The 22,213-nt window shown below is 41.7% G+C and overlaps 1 pseudogene; it reads right to left on the reverse strand.

Moving 5' to 3' along the window:
• Positions 1-1,777: 1,777 nt before the first annotated feature.
• Positions 1,778-22,213, reverse strand: part of LOC139760207 (uncharacterized) — a 103,665-nt pseudogene continuing 83,229 nt past the window's right edge.

A 22,213-nucleotide genomic window follows, 5' to 3' on the forward strand; every position in this document is an offset into this window, starting at 1 on the left:
CCAACCAGTCAACAATACAGTCACCCCCTTTTTTAATAAATTCCACTGCAATACCATCCAAACTTGCTGCCTTGCCGGCTTTCATCTTCCGCAAAGCTTTCACTACCTCTTCTCTGTTTACCAAATCATTTTCCCTAACCCTCTCACTTTGCACACCACCTCGACCAAAACACCCTATATCTGCCACTCTATCATCAAACACATTCAACAAACCTTCAAAATACTCACTCCATCTCCTTCTCACATCACCACTACTTGTTATCACCTCCCCATTTGCGCCCTTCACTGAAGTTCCCATTTGCTCCCTTGTCTTACGCACTTTATTTACCTCCTTCCAGAACATCTTTTTATTCTCCCTAAAATTTAATGATACTCTCTCACCCCAACTCTCATTTGCCCCTTTTTTTCACCTCTTGCACCTTTCTCTTGACCTCCTGTCTCTTTCTTTTATACATCTCCCACTCAATTGCATTTTTTCCCTGCAAAAATCATCCAAATGCCTCTCTCTTCTCTTTCACTAATACTCTTACTTCTTCATCCCACCACTCACTACCCTTTCTAATCAACCCACCTCCCACTCTTCTCATGCCACAAGCATCTTTTGCGCAATCCATCACTGATTCCCTAAATACATCCCATTCCTCCCCCACTCCATATATATATATATATATATATATCTTTCTTTCTTTCATACCTGTTTGCCATTTCTTGCCTTAGCAAGGTAGCATCAAGAACAGAAGACTGAGCCTTAGAGGAAAATCCTCAATTAGCTCCTTCCTCTGTTCTTTCTTTTGGAAAGTAATAAAACAGGAGAGGAGGATTTCCAGCCCCCCCACTCCTGCTCCTCTTAGTCGCCTTCTACGACATGCAGGAGATGCGTGACTAGTATTCTTTCTCCCCTATCCCCAGGGATAATCTGTAATGTATTTGCAATCAAAATTTAGAATAAGCTGTTAACATATACACATATAAACTATGTAACTTCATACACACACATTTACAAAACATGACAGCTTCACCATAAACAACTACAATACAATGAGGACCTCTGCACTGCATGAGATCTATTATTTTTTTGATAAGTGCTGGGATCGGGTTATTATTCTTTTATATGAAAAACTAAACTATCTGCACAAGGTCTTTAACAGAGGTGTATGGAGAGTAGACATTTGCTTGTACAAACATGTACTGTCATAAAGTTTCCTCAACAGCATTTGTGAGATCACCATAAATTTTGATACATGAATGAAGGTTCTAAATCAGTTGTTCCTGCATTCCTTTAACAGAAATGAGAGATGATCCATACGTCTCCTTCCACCCAAAAAACACTTATTTGAATTTCAAAATATCCTAAAAACCTTTAACAGTTGAGAATTCAAGATCACAAATATAAAATATCTAATTTCAGGTCATTTCTCGTCAAAATATGTTAGTCGAAATTATGTTTACAGTGATATGAATATACAACAATCATATTACAGTGACATGAAATGTATCAGAAACATGTTACAGAAATATGAACTATCACAATCAACATGTTACAGTGACATGTAATGTATCATTCATTCATATACCAGTAATATGAGCAGCTGATTTTATAGATTTTTGCTTATAAAGGCTGTTTAACCCTAATATGGCAGCCAAAATCATGATGGTTACTATAAGAATGGTAACCAACTTCGTAGTGTTTCAACACTTCTATTTTTTTTTCTCTCTTCTTTTTCTGTGCATATAGGGAAAATCTACAAAAGTGACCTGGCTTGTAAGGTTCAACATATTTTCAGGAAATTGAGAATTTTAGACAAATGGGATGTGTCATAATTACAGCTACTGGAATTATGAACAAAGATCAAGCTCCTCTTCAGGAACAATGTATACCTTTTCCTATTATTCTCAAAACAAAATGAAAAGACATGTTTTTTTCAAGAATGAAACATACAACAAAAATGGTACATGTTCCAGTTAAATACCTTGAAATATCCAGAGTCATATCTATCAAGTAATATGAGCCTAAATATCTTTGAGAGTCTATGAGTACACTTGCCGTATATGTTATACTGGTTTCACCAACATGTATAAGATTTCTTGTTTACTTTTGTTTTCTTGTGAGTTGAAAACATGTCACATAATAGTGGGAAAAAAACATTGGTATGACCTGTGATAACAAAGCTGACTTGGAGTCTTGCTTCATGGCCATTAGGAAGTCCAACCAGGCCCATGTGACATTGTGGTATTCAAGGGTGGGAATGACTAATCTAAAATTGGATACATCCTTCAAGTTCTTCTCCTTCTTGCCTTTGTAACTCACACGTACTGGTAGCTCAGGAATCTTGATGTAAATAAATAATTTGTTCTGCTCTGCACGTTGCTTCATAATCTCTTCATCATCCTTATCCTGCAGAGAAACATATATTTACTTATTCATTCATTTTATTTATTTTGCTTTGTCGCTGTCTCCCACATTAGTGAGGTAGCGCAAGCAAACAGACGAAAGAATGGCCCAACCCACCCACAAACACATGTATATACATACACGTCCACACACGCAAATATACATACCTATACATCTCAACTGATATACACACACACACACACAGGCATATACATATATACACATGTACATAATTCAAACTGTCTTTCTTCATTCCCATCGCCACCCTGCCACACATGAAATAACAACCCCCTTCCCCCTTATGTGCATGAGATAGCGCTAGAAAAAGACAACAATGGCCACTTTCATTCACACTCAGTCTCTAGCTGTCATGTAATAATGCACCGAAACCACAGCTCCCTTTCCACATCAAGGCCCTACAGAACTTTCCATGGTTTACCCCAGACGTATCACATGCCCTGGTTCAATCCACTGACAGCACGTCGACGCCGGTATACCACATCGTTCCAATTCACTCTATTCCTTGCACGCCTTTCACCCTCCTACATGTTCAACCCCCGATAATTCAAAATCTTTTTCACTCCATCTTTCCACCTCCAATTTGGTCTCCCACTTCTCGTTCCCTCCACCTCTGACACGTATATCCTCTTGGTCAATCTTTCCTTACTCATTCTCTCCATGTGACCAAACCATTTCAAAAGACCCTCTTCTGCTCTCTCAACCACACTCTTTTTATTACCACACATCTCTCTTACCCTATTATTACTTACTCGATCAAACCACCTCACACCACATATTGTCCTCAAACATCTCATTTCCAGCACATCCACCCTCCTGCGCACAACTCTATCCATAGCCCATGCCTTGCAACCGTACAACATTGTTGGAACCACTAATCCTTCAAACATACCCATTTTTGCTTTCCGAGATAATGTTCTCGACTTCCACACATTCTTCAACGTTCCCAGAACTTTTTCCCCCTCTCCTACCCTATGATTCACTTCCACTTCCATGGTTCCATCCACTGCCAAATCCACTCCCAGATATCTAAAACACTTCACTTCATCTAGTTTTTCTCCATTCAAACTCACCTCCCAATTGACTTGTCCCTCAACCCTACTGTACCTAATTACCTTGCTCTTTTTCACATTTACTCTCAGCTTTCTTCTTTCACACACTTTACCAAACTCAGTCACCAGCTTCTGCAGTTTCTCACATGAATCAGCCACCAGTGCTGATCATCAGTGAACAACAATGGACTCACTTCCCAAGCTCTCACATCCACAACAGACTGCATACTTGCCCCTCTTTCCAAAACTCTTGCATTCACCTCCCTAACAACCCCATCCATAAAAAAATCAAACAACCATGGAGACATCACACACCCCTGCCGCAAACCTACATTCACTGAGAACCAATCACTTTCCTCTCTTCCTACACGTACACATGCCTTACATCCTCGATAAAAACTTTTCACTGCTTCTAACAACTTGCCTCCCACACCATATATACTTAATACATTCCACAGAGCATCTCTCAACTCTATCATATGCCTTCTCCGAATCCATAAATGCTACATACAAATCCATTTGCTTTTCTAAGTATTTCTCACATACATTCTTCAAAGCAAACACCTGATCCACACATCCTCTACCACTTTTGAAACCACACTGCTCTAACCCAGTCTGATTCTCTGTACATGCCTTCACCCTCTCAATCGATACCCTCCCATTTAATTTACCAGGAATACTCAACAAACTTATACCTCTGTAATTTGAGCACTCACTTTTATCCCCTTTGCCTTTGTACAATGGTACTACGCAAGCATTCCGCCAATCCTCGGGCACCTCACCATGAGTCATACATACATTAAATAACCTTACCGACCAGTCAACAATAGTCACCCCTTTTTTTAATAAATTCCACTGCAGTACCATCCAAACCCGCTGCCTCACCGGTTTTCATCCTCCACAAAGCTTTTACTACCTCTTCTCTGTTTACCAAATCATTTTCCGTTCTAACCCTCTCACTTTGCACACCACCATGACCAAAACACCCTATAACTGCCACTCTATCATCAAGCACATTCACCAAACCTTCAAAATACTCACTCCATCTCCTTCTCACATCACCACTAATTGTTATCACCTCCCCATTAGCCCCCTTCACTGAAGTTCCCATTTGTTCCCTTGTCTTACACACTTTATTTACCTCCTTCCAAAACATCTTTTTATTCTCCCTAAAATTTAATGATACTCTCTCACCCCAACTCTCATTTGCCCTCTTTTTCACCTCTTGCACCTTTCCCATGACCTCCTGCATTTGGATGATTTCTGCAGGGAAATATGCAAATGAGTGGGAGATGTATAAAAGAAAGAGGCAGGAGGTCAAGAGAAAGGTGCAAGAGGTGAAGAAGAGGGCAAATGAGAGTTAGGGTGAGAGAGTATCATTAAATCTTAGGGAGAATAAAAAGATATTTTGGAAGGAGGTAAATAAAGTGCGTAAGACAAGGGAACAAATGGGAACTTCAATGAAGGGGGCTAATGGGGAGGTGATAACAAGTAGTGGTGATGTGAGACGGAGATGGAGTGGGTATTTTGAAGGTTTGTTGAATGTGTTTGATGATAGAGTGGCACATATAGGTTGTTTTGATCGAGGTGGTGTGCAAAGTGAGAGGGTTAGGGAGGATGATTTGGTAAACAGAGAAGAGGTAGTAAAAGCTTTGCAGAATATGAAAGCCAGCAAGGCAGCGGGTTGGTTTGGATGGTATTGCAGTGGAATTTATTAAAAAAGGGGATGACTGTATTGTTGACTGGTTGGTAAGGTTATTTAATGTATGTATGATTCATGGTGAGGTGCCTGAGGATTGGCGGAATGCTAGCATAGTGCCATTGTACAAAGGCAAAGGGGACAAAGGTGAGTGCTCAAATTACAGAGGTATAAGTTTGTTGAATATTCCTGGTAAATTATATGGGAGGGTATTGATTGAGAGGGTGAAGGCATGTACAGATCATCAGATTGGGGAAGAGCAGTGTGGTTTCAGAAGTGGTAGAGGATGTGTGGATCAGTTGTTTGCTTTGAAGAATGTATGTGAGAAATACTTAGAAAAGCAAATGGATTTGTATGTAGCATTCATGGATCTGGAGATGGCATATGATAGAGTTGATAGAGATGCTCTGTGGAAGGTATTAAGAATATATGGTGTGGGAGGCAAGTTGTTAGAAGCAGTGAAAAGTTTTTATCGAGGATGTAAGGCATGTGTACGTGTAGGAAGAGAGGAAAGTGATTGGTTCTCAGTGAATGTAGGTTTGCGGCAGGGGTGTGTGATGTCTTCAAGGTTGTTTAATTTGTTTATGGATGGGGTTGTTAGGGTGGTGAATGCAAGAGTTTTGGAAAGAGGGGCAAGTATGCAGTCTGTTGTGGATGAGAGAGCTTGGGAAGTGAGTCAGTTGTTGTTTGCTGATGATACAGCACTGGTGGCTGATTCATGTGAGAAACTGCAGAAGCTGGTGACTGAGTTTGGCAAAGTGTGTGAAAGAAGAAAGTTGAGAGTAAATGTGAATAAGAGCAAGGTTATTAGGTACAGTAGGTTGAGGGTCAAGTCAATTGGGAGGTAAGTTTGAATGGAGAAAAACTGGAGGAAGTGAAGTGTTTTAGATATCTGGGTGTGGATTTGGCAGTGGATGGAAGTGGAAGTGAATCATAGGGTGGGGGAGGGGATCAAAAGTTCTGGGAGCATTGAAAAATGTGTGGAAATCGAGAACATTATCTCAGAAAGCAAAAATGGGTATGTTTGAAGGAATAGTGGTTCCAACAATGTTGTACGGTTGCGAGGCATGGGCTATGGATAGAGTTGTGCAGAGGAGGGTGGATGTGCTGGAAATGAGATGTTTGAGGACAATATGTGGTGTGAGGTGGTTTGATCGAGTAAGTAATAATAGGGTAAGAGAGATGTGTGGTAATAAAAAGAGTGTGGTTGAGAGAGTAGAAGAGGGTGTTTTGAAATGGTTTGGTCACATGGAAAGAATGAGTGAGGAAAGGTTGACCATATATGTGTCAGAGGTGGAGGGAACAAGAAGTGGGAGACTGAATTGGAGGTGGAAAGATGGAGTGAAAAAAATTTTGGGTGATTGGGGCCAGAACATGCAGGAGGGTGAAAGGTGTGTGAGGAATAGAGTGAACTGGAATGATGTGGTATACTGGGGTTGACATGCTGCCAATGGATTGAACCAAAATAAATAAAAAAAAAATATATATATATATATAAAAAATATATATAAAGAAAAAAAAAATATATATATATATATATATATATATATATATATATACCGGGGCTGACGTGCTGTCAGTGGATTGAATCAAGGCATGTGAAGCGTCTGGGGTAAACCATGGAAAGCTGTGTAGGTATGTATATTTGCGTGTGTGGACGTATGTATATACATGTGTATGGGGGGGGGGGTTGGGCCATTTCTTTCGTCTGTTTCCTTGCGCTACCTCGCAAACGCGGGAGACAGCGACAAAGTATATAAAAAAAAAAAAAAATATATATATATATATATATATATATATATATATATATATATATATATATATATATATTCTTTTTTCTTTCATACTATTCGCCATTTCCCGCATTAGCGAGATAGCGTTAAGAACAGAGGACTGGGCCTTTGAGGGAATATCCTCACCTGGCCCCCTTCTCTGTTCCTTCTTTTGGAAAATTAAAAAAAAAATGAGAGGGGAGGATTTTCAGCCCCCCGCTCCCTTCCCTTTTAGTCGCCTTCTACTACACACAGGGAATACGGGGGAAGTATTCTTTCTCCCCTATCCCCAGGGATAATATATATATATATATATACATATATATATATATATATATATATATATATATATATATATATATATATATATATATATATATATATATATATATAATCATGGAAGCAGAGGTGAGTCAAAGGATGGGGGAGGGGACAAAGGTTCTGGGGGCGATGAAAAATGTGTGGAGACAGAGAACATTATCTCAGAGAACAAAAATGGGTATGTTTGAAGGGTGGATGTGTTGGAAATGAAATGTCTGGGGAAAATATGTGGTGTGAGGTAGTATGAGTAAGTAATGAAAGAGTAAGAGAGATGTATGGAAATAAAAAGCATATGGTTGAGAGAGAGCAGAATATGGTGTTTTGAAATGGTTTGGACACATGTATATATATTATTATATTATTATTATTATACTTTGTCGCTGTCTCCCGCGTTTGCGAGGTAGCGCAAGGAAACAGACGAAAGAAATGGCCCAACCCCCCCCATACACATGTATATACATACGTCCACACACGCAAATATACATACCTACACAGCTTTCCATGGTTTACCCCAGACGCTTCACATGCCCTGATTCAATCCACTGACAGCACGTCAACCCCGGTATACCACATCGCTCCAATTCACTCTATTCCTTGCCCTCCTTTCACCCTCCTGCATGTTCAGGCCCCGATCACACAAAATCTTTTTCACTCCATCTTTCCACCTCCAATTTGGTCTCCCTCTTCTCCTCGTTCCCTCCACCTCCGACACATATATCCTCTTGGTCAATCTTTCCTCACTCATTCTCTCCATGTGCCCAAACCACTTCAAAACACCCTCTTCTGCTCTCTCAACCACGCTCTTTTTATTTCCACACATCTCTCTTACCCTTACGTTACTCACTCGATCAAACCACCTCACACCACACATTGTCCTCAAACATCTCATTTCCAGCACATCCATCCTCCTGCGCACAACTCTATCCATAGCCCACGCCTCGCAACCATACAACATTGTTGGAACCACTATTCCTTCAAACATACCCATTTTTGCTTTCCGAGATATATATATATATATATATATATATATATATATATATATATATATATATATATATATATATATATATTATCCCTGAGGATAGGGGAGAAAGAATACTTCCCACGTATTCCCTGCGTGTCGTAGAAGGCGACTAAAAGGGGAGGGAGCGGGGGGCTGGAAATCCTCTCCTCTTGTTTTTTTTTTTAATTTTCCAAAAGAAGGAACAGAGAAGGGGGCCAGGTGAGGATATTCCCTCAAAGGCCCAGTTCTCTGTTCTTAACGCTACCTCGCTAATGCGGGAAATGGCGAATAGTTTGAAAGAAAGAAAAGAAAAGATATATATATATATTTATTTATTTATTTTATCTATTTTATTTATTTTGCTTTGTCACTGTCTCCCGCGTTAGCGAGGTAGCGCAAGGAAACAGACGAAAGAATGGCCCAACCTGCCCACATACACATGTATATACATAAACGTCCACACACGCAAATATACATACATATACATCTCAATGTACACATATATATACACACACAGACATATAGATATATACACATGTACATAATTCATACTGTCTGCCTTTATTTGTTCCCATCGCCACCTCGCAACACATGGAATAACAACCCCCTCCCCCCTCATGTGTGCGAGGTAGCGCTAGGAAAAGACAACACCAAAGGCCCCATTCGTTCACACTCAGTCTCTAGCTGTCATGTAATAATGCACCGAAACCACAGCTCCCTTTCCACATCCAGGCCCCACACAACTTTCCATGGTTTACCCCAGACGCTTCACATGCCCTGGTTCAATCCATTGACAGCACGTCGACCCCAGTATACCAGATCGTTCTAATTCGCTCTATTCCTTGCACGCCTTTCACCCTCCTGCATGTTCAGGCCCCGATCACTCAAAATCTTTTTCACTCCATCTTTCCACCTCCAATTTGGTCTCCCACTTCTCCTCGTTCCCTCCACCTCCGACACATACATCCTCTTGGTCAATCTTTCTGCACTCATTCTCTCCATGTGACCAAACCATTTCAAAACACCCTCCTCTGCTCTCTCAACCACACTCTTTCTATTTCCACACATCTCTCTTACCCTTACATTACTTACTCGATCAAACCACCTCACACCACATATTGTCCTCAAACATCTCATTTCCAGCACATCCACCCTCCTGCGCACAACTCTATCCATAGCCCACGCCTCGCAACCATACAACATTGTTGGAACCACTATTCCTTCAAACATACCCATTTTTGCTTTCCGAGATAATGTTCTTGACTTCCAAACATTCTTCAAGGCTCCCAGAATTTTCGCCCCCTCCCCCACCCTATGATTCACTTCCGCTTCCATGGTTCCATCCGCTGCCAGGTCCACTCCCAGATATCTAAAACACTTTACTTCCTCCAGTTTTTCTCTATTCAAACTTACCTCCCAATTGACTTGACCCTCAACCCTACCGTACCTAATAACCTTGCTCTTATTCACATTTACTCTTAAGTTTCTTCTTTCACACACTTTACCAAACTCAGTCACCAGCTTCTGCAGTTTCTTACATGAATCAGCCACCAGCGCTGTATCATCAGCAAACAACAACTGACTCACTTCCCAAGCTCTCTCATCCACAACAGACTTCATACTTGCCCCTCTTTCCAAAACTCTTGCATTCACCTCCCTAACAACCCCATCCATAAACAAATTAAACAACCATGGAGACATCACACACCCCTCCCGCAAACCTACATTCACTGAGAACCAATCACTTTCCTCTCTTCCTACACGTACACATGCCTTACATCCTCGATAAAAACTTTTCACTGCTTCTAACAACTTGCCTCCCACACCATATATTCTTAATATCTTCCACAGAGCATCTCTATCAACTCTATCATATGCCTTCTCCAGATCCATAAATGCTACATACAAATCCATTTGCTTTTCTAAGTATTTCTCACATACAGTCTTCAAAGCAAACACCTGATCCACACATCCTCTACCACTTCTGAAACTACACTGCTCTTCCCCAATCTGATGCTTTGTACATGCCTTCACCCTCTCAATCAATACCCTCCCATATAATTTCCCAGGAATACTCAACAAACTTATACCTCTGTAATTTGAGCACTTACTCTTATCCCATTTGCCTTTGTACAATGGCACTATGCACGCAATCCGCCAATCCTCCGGCACCTCACCATGAGTCATACATACATCAAATAACCTTACCAACCAGTCAACAATACAGTCACCCCCTTTTTTAATAAATTCCACTGCAATACCATCCAAACCTGCTGCCTTGCCGGCTTTCATCTTCCGCAAAGCTTTTACTACCTCTTCTCTGTTTACCAAATCATTTTCCCAAACCCTCTCACTTTGCACACCACCTCGACCAAGACACCCTATATCTGCCACTCTATCATCAAACACATTCAAGAAACCTTCAAAATACTCACTCCATCTCCTTCTCACATCACCACTACTTGTTATCACCTCCCCATTAGCGCCCTTCACTGAAGTTCCCATTTGCTCCCTTGTCTTATGCACTTTATTTACCTCCTTCCAGAACATCTTTTTATTCTCCCTAAAATTTAATGATACTCTCTCACCCCAACTCTCATTTGCCCTCTTTTTCACCTCTTGCACCTTTCTCTTGACCTCCTGCCTCTTTCTTTTATACCTCTTCCACTCATTTGCATTTTTCCCCTGCAAAAATCGTCCAAATGCCTCTCTCTTCTCTTTCACTAATAATCTTACTTCTTCATCCCACCACTCACTACCCTTTCTAATCAACCCACCTCCCACGCTTCTCATGCCACAAGCATCTTTTGCGCAATCCATCACTGATTCCCTAAATACATCCCATTCCTCCCCCACTCCCCTTACTTCCATTGTTCTCACCTTTTTCCATTCTGTACTCAGTCTCTCCTGGTACTTCCTCACACAAGTCTCCTTCCCAAGCTCACTTACTCTTACCACCCTCTTCACCCCAACATTCACTCTTCTTTTCTGAAAACCCATACAAATCTTCACTTTAGCCTCCACAAGATAATGATCAGACATCCCTCCAGTTGCACCTCTCAGTACATTAACATCCAAAAGTCTCTCTTTCGCGCGCCTGTCAATTATCACGTAATCCAATAACGCTCTCTGGACATCTCTCCTACTTACATACGTATACTTATATATATCTCGCTTTTTAAACCAGGTATTCCCAATCACCAGTCCTTTTTCAGCTCATAAATCTACAAGCTCTTCACCATTTCCATTTACAACACTGAACACCCCATGTATACCAATTATTCCCTCAACTGCCACATTACTCACCTTTGCATTCAAATCACCCATCACTATAACTCAATAATCACCCATCTCTCTCCATCAACTTTCAGTTTTACCCATATTAATCGAGAATTTACTTTCTTACATTCTATCACATACTCCCACAACTCCTGTTTCAGTACTGCTACTCCTTCCCTTGCTCTTGTCCTCTCACTAACCCCTGACTTTACTCCCGAGACATTCCCAAACCACTCTTCCCCTTTACCTTTGAGCTTCGTTTCACTCAGAGCCAAAACATCCAGGTTCCTTTCCTCAAACATACTACCTATCTCTCCTTTTTTCACATCTTGGTTACATCCACACACATTTAGACACCCCAATCTGAATCTACGAGGAGGATGAGCACTCCCCGCGTGACTCCTTCTGTTTCCCATTTTTAGAAAGTTAAAAATACAAGGAGGGGAGGATTTCTGGCCCTCTGCTCCCGTCCCCTCTAGTCGCCTTCTACGACACGTGAGGAATACGTGGGAAGTATTCTTTCACCCCTATCCCCAGGGATAATATATATATACATACACACACATATACACATATATACACACATACACACACGTACACACACATATACACATATTTCGTGTAATATATATATATATATATATATATATATATATATATATATATATATATATATATATAATTACATTTATTATACTTTGTCACTGTCTCCCGTGTTAACGAGGTAGCGCAAGGAAACAGACGAAAGAATGGCCCAACCAACCCACAAACACATGTATATACACACACAGACATATACATATATACAAATGTACGTAATTCATACTGTCTGCCCTTATTCATTCCCGTCGCCACCCAGCCACATAATGAAATACCAACCCCCTCCACCCGCATGTGCGTGAGGTAGTGCTAGGGAAAAGACAACAAAGGCCACATTCGTTCACACTCAGTCTCTAGCTGTCATGTATAATGCAACAAAACCACAGCTCCCTTTCCACATTCACGCCCCACAGAACTTTCCATGGTTTACCCCAGAAGCTTCACGTGCCCTGGTTCAATCCATTGACAGCACGTCGACCCCAGTATACCACATCATTCCAATTCACTCTGTTCCTTGCACGCCTTTCACCCTCCTACATGTTCAGGCCCCGATCACTCAAAATCTTTTTGACTCCATCTTTCCACCTCCAATTTGGTCTCCCACTTCTCATTTCCTCAACCTCTGACACAGGTATCCTCTTTGTCAATCTTTCCTCACTCACTCTCTCCATGTGACCAAACCATTTCAAAACACCCTCTTCTGCTCTCTCAACCACACTCCTTTCATTACCACACATCTCTCTTACCCTTTCATTACTTACTCGATCAAACCACCTCACACCACACATTGTCCTCAAACATCTCATTTCCAGCACATCCATCCTCCTGCGCACAACTCTATCCATAGCCCACACCTCGCAACCATACAACATTGTTGGAACCATTATTCCTTCAAACATATCCATTTTTGCTTTCCAAGATAACGTTCTCAACTTCCACACATTCTTCAACGCTCCCAAGACCTTTCACCCCCTCCCTCACCCTATGATTCACTTCCGCTTCCATGGTTCCATCCGCTGCCAAATCCACTCCCAGATATCTAAAACAATTTCACTTCCTCAAGTTTTTCTCCATTCAAAATTACCTCCCTATTAACTTGTCCCTCAATGCTACTGTACCTAATAACCTTGCTCTTATTCACATTTACTCTCAGCTTTCTTCTTTTACACACTTTACCAAACTCAATCACCAGCTCCTGCAGTTTCTCACACGAATCATCAGCAAACAACAACCGACTCACTTCCCAAGCCCTCTCATCCACAACAGACTGCATACTTGCCCCTTTTTCTAAAACTCTTGCATTCGCCTCCCAAACAACCCCATCCATAAACAAATTAAACAATCGTGGAGACATCACGCACCCCTGCCGCAAACCAACATTCACTGAGAACCAGTCTCTTTCCTCTCTTCCTACACGTTCACATGCCTTACATCCTCGATAAAAACTTTTCACTGTTTCTAACAACTTACCTCCCACACCATATACTCTTAATACTTTCCACAGAGCATCTCTATCAACTCTATGATATGCCTTCTCCAGATCCATAAATGCTACATACAAATCCATTTGCTTTTCTATGTATTTCTCACATACATTTTTCAAAGTAAACACCTGATCCACACATCCTCCACCACTTCTGAAACCACACTGCTCTTCCTCAATCTGATGAACTGTACATGCCTTCACCCTCTCAATCAATACCCTCCCATATAATTTACCAGGAATACTCAACAAACTTATATACCTCTGTAATTTGAGCACTCACTCTTATCCCCTTTGCCTTTGTACAATGGGATTATGCAAGCATTCCACCAGTCCTCAGGCACCTCACCATGAGTCATTTTTTTTTTTTTTTTTTTTTTTTTTTTTTTTTTTTTTTTTTTATACTTTGTCGCTGTCTCCCGCGTTTGCGAGGTAGCGCAAGGAAACAGACGAAAGAAATGGCCCAACCCCCCCCCCCATACACATGTACATACACACGTCCACACACGCAAATATACATACCTACACAGCCTTCCATGGTTTACCCCAGACGCTTCACATGCCTTGCTTCAATCCACTGACAGCACGTCAACCCCTGTATACCACATGACTCCAATTCACTCTATTTCTTGCCCTCCTTTCACCCTCCTGCATGTTCAGGCCCCGATCACACAAAATCCTTTTCACTCCATCTTTCCATACATTAAATAACCTTACCAACCAGTCAACAATACAGTCACCCCCTTTTTTAATATATTCCACTGCAATACCATCCAAACCCGCTGCCTTGCCACCTTTCATCTTCTGCAAAGCTTTTACTAACTCTTCTCTGTTTACCAAGTCATTCTCCTTAACCCTCTCACTTTGCACACCACCTCAACCAAAACACCCTATATCTGCCACTCTTATCATTAAACACATTTAACTAACCTTCAAAATATATATATATATATATATATATATATATATATATATATATATATATATATATATATATATATATATATATATATATATATTTATTCCCTGGGGTTAGGGGAGAAAGAATACTTCCCACGTATTCCCTGCGTGTCGTATAAGGCGACTAAAAGGGGAGGGAGCGGGGGGCTGGAAATCCTCCCCTCTCGTTTTTTTTTAATTTTCCAAAAGAAGGAACAGAGAATTGGGCCAGGTGAGGGTATTCCCTCAAAGGCCCAGGCCTCTGTTCTTAACGCTACCTCGCTAATGCGGGAAATGGCGAATAGTTTGAAAGAAAGATATATATATATATATATATATATATATATATATATATATATATATATATATATATATATATATATTTTTTTTTTTGCTTTGTCGCTGTCTCCCGCGTTTGCGAGGTAGCGCATGGAAACAGACGAAAGAAATGGCTCAACCCACCCCCATACACATGTATATACATACGTCCACACACGCAAATATACATACCTATACAGCTTTCCATGGTTTACCCCAGACGCTTCACATGCCCTGATTCAATCCACTGACAGCACATCAACCCCGGTATACCACATCGATCCAATTCACTCTATTGCTTGCCCTCCTTTCACCCTCCTGCATGTTCAGGCCCCGATCACACAAAATCTTTTTCACTCCATCTTTCCACCTCCAATTTGGTCTCCCACTTCTCCTCGTTCCCTCCACCTCCGACACATATATCCTCTTGGTCAATCTTTCCATTCACTCATTCTCTCCATGTGCCCAAACCACTTCAAAACACCCTCTTCTGCTCTCTCAACCACGCTCTTTTTATTTCCACACATCTCTCTTACCCTTACGTTACTCACTCGATCAAACCACCTCACACCAGACATTGTCCTCAAACATCTCATTTCCAGCACGTCCATCCTCCTGCGCACAACTCTATCCATAGCCCACACCTCGCAACCATACAACATTGTTGGAACCACTATTCCTTCAAACATACCCATTTTTGCTTTCCAAGATAATGTTCTCGACTTCCACACATTCTTCAAGGCTCCCAGGATTTTCGCCCCCTCCCCCACCCTATGATCCACTTCCGCTTCCATGGTTCCATCCGCTGCCAGATCCACTCCCAGATATCTAAAACACTTCACTTCCTCCAGTTTTTCTCCATTCAAACTCACCTCCCAATTAATTGGACTTGACCCTCAACCCTACTGTACCTAATAACCTTGCTCTTATTCACATTTACTCTTAACTTTCTTCTTCCACATACTTTACCAAACTCAGTCACCAGCTTCTGCAGTTTCTCACATGAATCAGCCACCAGCGCTGTATCATCAGCGAACAACAACTGACTCACTTCCCAAGCTCTCTCATCCCCAACAGACTTCATACTTGCCCCTCTTTCCAAAACTCTTGCATTTACCTCCCTAACAACCCCATCCATAAATAAATTAAACAACCATGGAGACATCACACACCCCTGCCGCAACCTACATTCACTGAGAACCAATCACTTTCCTCTCTTCCACGTACACATGCCTTACATCCTCGATAAAAACTTTTCACTGCTTCTAACAACTTTCCTCCCACACCATATATTCTTAATACCTTCCACAGAGCATCTCTATCAACTCTATCATATGCCTTCTCCAAATCCATAAATATATATATATAAATATATATATATATATATATATATATATATATATATATATATATATATATATATATATATATATATATATATTATTTTTTTATTTATTATACTTTGTCGCTGTCTCCCGCGTTTGCGAGGTAGCGCAAGGAAACAGACGAAAGAAATGGCCCAACCCCCCCCATACACATGTATATACATACGTCCACACACGCAAATATACATACCTACACAGCTTTCCATGGTTTACCCCAGATGCTTCACATCCCTTGATTCAATCCACTGACAGCACGTCAACCCCGGTATACCACATCGCTCCAATTCACTCTATTCCTTGCCCTCCTTTCACCCTCCTGCATGTTCAGGCCCCGATCACACAAAATCTTTTTCACTCCATCTTTCCACCTCCAATTTGGTCTCCCTCTTCTCCTCGTTCCCTCCACCTCCGACACATATATCCTCTTGGTCAATCTTTCCTCACTCATTCTCTCCATGTGCCCAAACCACTTCAAAACACCCTCTTCTGCTCTCTCAACCACGCTCTTTTTATTTCCACACATCTCTCTTACCCTTACATTACTCACTTGATCAAACCACCTCACACCACACATTGTCCTCAAACATCTCATTTCCAGCACATCCATCCTCCTGCGCACAACTCTATCCATAGCCCACGCCTCGCAACCATACAACATTGTTGGAACCACTATTCCTTCAAACATACCCATTTTTGCTTTCCGAGATAATGTTCTCGACTTCCACACATTCTTCAAGGCCCCCAGAATTTTCGCCCCCTCCCCCACCCTATGATCCATTTCCGCTTCCATGGTTCCATCCACTGATAGATCCACTCCCAGATATCTAAAACACTTCACTTCCTCCAGTTTTTCTCCATTCAAACTCACCTCCCAATTGACTTGACCCTCAACCCTACTGTACCTAATAACCTTGCTCTTATTCACATTTACTCTTAACTTTCTTCTTCCACACACTTTACCAAACTCAGTCACCAGCTTCTGCAGTTTCTCACATGAATCAGCCACCAGCGCTGTATCATCAGCGAACAACAACTGACTCACTTCCCAAGCTCTCTCATCCCCAACAGACTTCATACTTACCCCTCTTTCCAAAACTCTTGCATTTACCTCCCTAACAACCCCATCCATAAACAAATTAAACAACCATGGAGACATCACACACCCCTGCCGCCATTTCCCGCATTAGCGAGGCAGCGTTGAGAACAGAGGACTGGGCCTTTGAGGGAATATCCTCACCAGGCCCCCTTCTCTGTTCCCTCTTTTTGGGAAAAAAAAAAAAAAAAAAAAAAAAAAATATGTGGAAAGGGAGATGTGGTTTCGGGCATTATTGCATGACAGCTGGAGACTGAGTGTGAGCGAATGGGGCCTTTGTTGTCTTTTCCTGGCGCCGCCTCGCGCATATGAGGGGGAGGGGGATGTTGTTCCGTGTGTGGCGGGGTGGCGATGGGGGTGAGTAGGGGCAGACAGTGTGAATTGTGTGCATGTGTGTATATGTGTGTGTCTGTGTGTGTATATATATGTGTGTATGTTGGGATGTGTGGGTGTGTATGTTTGCGTGTGTGGACGTGTGTGTGTGTGCATGTGTGTGGGGGTGGGTTGGGCCATTTCTTTCATCTGTTTCCCTGCGCTACCTCGCAGGCGCGGGAGACAGTGACAAAGCAAAATAAAAAAAAAAATATATATATATATATATATATATATATATATATATATATATATATATATATATATATATTCTTTTCTTTTTCTTTCATGTGCATGTGTGTGGGGGTGGGTTGGGCCATTTCTTTCATCTGTTTCCCTGCGCTACCTCGCAGGCGCGGGAGACAGTGACAAAGCAAAATAAAAAAAAAAAAATATATATGTATATATATATATATATATATATATATATATATATATATATATATATATATATATATATATATTCTTTTCTTTTTCTTTCAAACTATTCGCCATTTCCAGCATTAGCGAGGTAGCGTTAAGAACAGAGGATTGGGCCTTTGAGGAAATACCCTCATCTGGCCCCCTTCTCTGTTCCTTCTTTTGGAAAATTAAAAAAAAAAAGAGAGGGGAGGATTTCCAGCCCCCCCCCCGCTCCCTCCCTTTTTAGTCGCCTTCTACGACACGCAGGGAATACGTGGGAAGTATTCTTTCTCCCCTATCACCATGGATAATATATATATATATATATATATATATATATATATATATATTTTTGCGAGGCGTGGGCTATGGATAGAGTTGTGCGCAGGAGGATGGATGTGCTGGAAATGAGATGTTTGAGGACAATGTGTGGTGTGAGGTGGTTTGATCGAGTAAGTAACGTAAGGGTGAGAGAGATGTGTGGAAATAAAAAGAGCGTGGTTGAGAGAGCAGAAGAGGGTGTTTTGAAATGGTTTGGGCACATGGAGAGAATGAGTGAGGAAAGATTGACCAAGAGGATATATGTGTCGGAGGTGGAGGGAACGAGGAGAAGAGGGAGACCAAATTGGAGGTGGAAAGATGGAGTGAAAAAGATTTTGTGTGATCGGGGCCTGAACATGCAGGAGGGTGAAAGGAGGGCAAGGAATAGAGTGAATTGGAGTGATGTGGTATACAGGGGTTGACGTGCTGTCAGTGGAGTGAATCAAGGCATGTGAAGCGTCTGGGATAAACCATGGAAAGCTGTGTAGGTATGTATATTTGCGTGTGTGGACGTGTGTATGTACATGTGTATGGGGGGGGGGGTTGGGCCATTTCTTTCGTCTGTTTCCTTGCGCTACCTCGCAAACGCGGGAGACAGCGACAAAGTATAAAAAAAAAAAAAAAAAAAAAAAAAAAAAAAAAAAATATATATATATATATGAATGGAGAAAAACTGGAGGAAGTGAAGTGTTTTAGATATCTGGGAGTGGATCTGTCAGCGGATGGAACCATGGAAGCGGAAGTGGATCATAGGGTGGGGGAGGGGGCAAAAATTTTGGGAGCCTTGAAAAATGTGTGGAAGTCGAGAACATTATCCCGGAAAGCAAAAATGGGTATGTTTGAAGGAATAGTGGTTCCAACAATGTTGTATGGTTGCGAGGCGTGGGCTATGGATAGAGTTGTGTGCAGGAGGATGGATGTGCTGGAAATGAGATGTTTGAGGACAATGTCTGGTGTGAGGTGGTTTGATCGAGTAAGTAACGTAAGGGTAAGAGAGATGTGTGGAAATAAAAAGAGCGTGGTTGAGAGAGCAGAAGAGGGTGTTTTGATGTGGTTTGGGCACATGGAGAGAATGAGTGAGGAAAGATTGACCAAGAGGATATATGTGTCGGAGGTGGAGGGAACGAGGAGAAGAGGGAGACCAAATTGGAGGTGGAAAGATGGAGTGAAAAGGATTTTGTGTGATCGGGGCCTGAACATGCAGGAGGGTGAAAGGAGGGCAAGGAATAGAGTGAATTGGAGCGATGTGGTATACAGGGGTTGACATGCTGTCAGTGGATTGAATCAAGGCATGTGAAGCGTCCGGGGTAAACCATGGAAAGCTGTGTAGGTATGTATATTTGCGTGTGTGGACGTATGTATGTGCATGTGTATGGGGGGGTTGGGCCATTTCTTTCGTCTGTTTCCTTGCGCTACCTCGCAAACGCGGGAGACAGCGACGAGGTATAAAAAAAAAAAGAAAAAAAAAAATATATATATATATATATATATATATATTATCTCTGGGGAGAGGGGAGAAAGAAAACTTCCCACGTATTCCTGCGTGTCGTAGAAGGTGACTAAAAAGGGAGGAAGTGGGGAGCTGGAAATCCTCCCCTCCCATTTATAATTTTCCAAAAGAAGGAATGAAGAGGTAGGCCAACTGAGGATATACCCACTAAGGCTCACTCCTATGTTCTTAACGCTACTTCGCTAACGTGGGATAAGGCAAATATATATGAAAAAAAATGTTTATACTTATTTATTTATTCATTATACTTTGTTGCTGTCTCCCGTGTTAGCGAGGTAGCACAAGGAAACAGATGAAAGAATGGCCCAACCCACCCACCTACACATGTATATACATAAACTCCCACACACACATATACATAGCAATATATTTCAACGTATACATGCATATACATACACAGACATATACATATATATACACATGTACATAATTCATAGTCTGCCTTCATCCATTTCCCCCGCCACACATGAAACTGACTTCCCCCTCCCCCCGCGTGCGTGCGAGGTAGCGCTAGGAAGGACAACAAAGGCCACATTCGTCCACACTCAAACTCTAGCTGTCATGTGTAATGCACCGAAACCAAAGCTCCCTTTCCACATCCAGGCCCCTCAAAACTTTCCATGGTTTACCTCACATGCTTAACATGCCCTGGTTCAATCTATTGACAGCATGTCAACCCCAGTATACCACATCGTTCCAATTCACTCTATCCCTTGCATGCCTTTCACCCTCCAGTATGTTCAGGCCCCGATCGCTCAAAATCTTTTTCACTCCATCCTTCCACCTCCAATTTGGTCTCCACTTCTCGTTCCCTCCACCTCTGACACATATAACTTCTTTGTCAATCTTTCCTCATTCATTCTCTCCATGTGACCAAACCATTTCAATACACCCTCTTCTGCTCTCTCAACCACACTGTTTTTATTACTACACGTCTCTCTTACCCTTTCATTATTTACTCGGTCAAACCACCTCACACCACATATTGTCCTCAAACATCTCGTGTCCAAGACATCCACCCTCCTCCACACAACCCTATCTATAGTCTATGCCTCACAACCATATAACATTGTTGGAATCACTATTCCTTCAAACATACCCAGTTTTGCCTTCCACACACTTTTTCAACGCTCCCAGAAACCCCCCCATTCTGTGACTCACTTCCACTTCCATGGTTCCATCCGCTGCCAAATCCACTCCCAGATATCTAAAACACTTCACTTCCTCCAGTTTTTCTCCATTCAAACTTACCTCCCAATCTACTTGTCCCTTAACCCTACTGAACCTGATAACCTTGCTCTTATTCACATTTACTCTCAGCTTTCTTCTTTCACATACTTTACCAAACACAGTCACCAACTTCTGCAGTTTCTCAAGCGAATCGGCCACTAGCACTGTATTATCAGCGAACAACTGACTTACTTCCCAAGCCCTCTCATCCACAACAGACTGCATACTTGCCACTCACTCCAAAACTCTTGCATTCACCTCCCTAACAACCCCATGCATGATCAAATTAAACAACCATGGAGACATCACGCACTCCTGCCGCAAACTGACATTCACTGAGAACTAATCACTTTCTCTTCTTACTCGTACACATGTCTTACATCCTCGATAAAAAATTTCACTGCTTCTAGCAACTTAACTCCCACACCATATACTCTTAATACCTTCCACAGAGCATCTCTATCAACTCTATCATATGCCTTCTCCACTGGTACTATGTACATGCCTTGACCCTCTCAGTCAATACCCTCCTATATAATTTCCCAGGAATACTCAACAAACTTATACCTCTGTAATTTGAACACTCACCTTTATCCCTTTTGCCTTTGTACAATGGCACTATGCATGCATTCTGCCAATCCTCAGGCACTTCACCATGAACCATACATACATACATTGAATATCCTCACCAACCAGTCAACAACACAGTCACCCCCTTTCTTAATAAATTCCATAGCAGTACCATCCAAACCCACCGCCTTGCGGGCTTTCATCTTCCGTAAAGCTTTCACTACCTCTTCTCTCTTTACCAAATCATTCTCCCTGACCCCTCTCACTTCGCACACCATCTCAACCAAGCACCCTATATCTGCCACTCTATTATCAAACACATTCAACGAACCTTCAAAATACTCACTACATCTCCCTCTCACTTCACCACTACTTGTTATTACCTCCCCATTTGCCCCCTTCACCGATGTTCCCATTTGTTCTCTTGTTTTATGCACTTTATTTTACCTCCTTC

This window comes from Panulirus ornatus, chromosome 35 (assembly GCF_036320965.1).
Source record: "Panulirus ornatus isolate Po-2019 chromosome 35, ASM3632096v1, whole genome shotgun sequence".
In the NCBI taxonomy this organism is placed as follows: domain Eukaryota; kingdom Metazoa; phylum Arthropoda; class Malacostraca; order Decapoda; family Palinuridae; genus Panulirus; species Panulirus ornatus.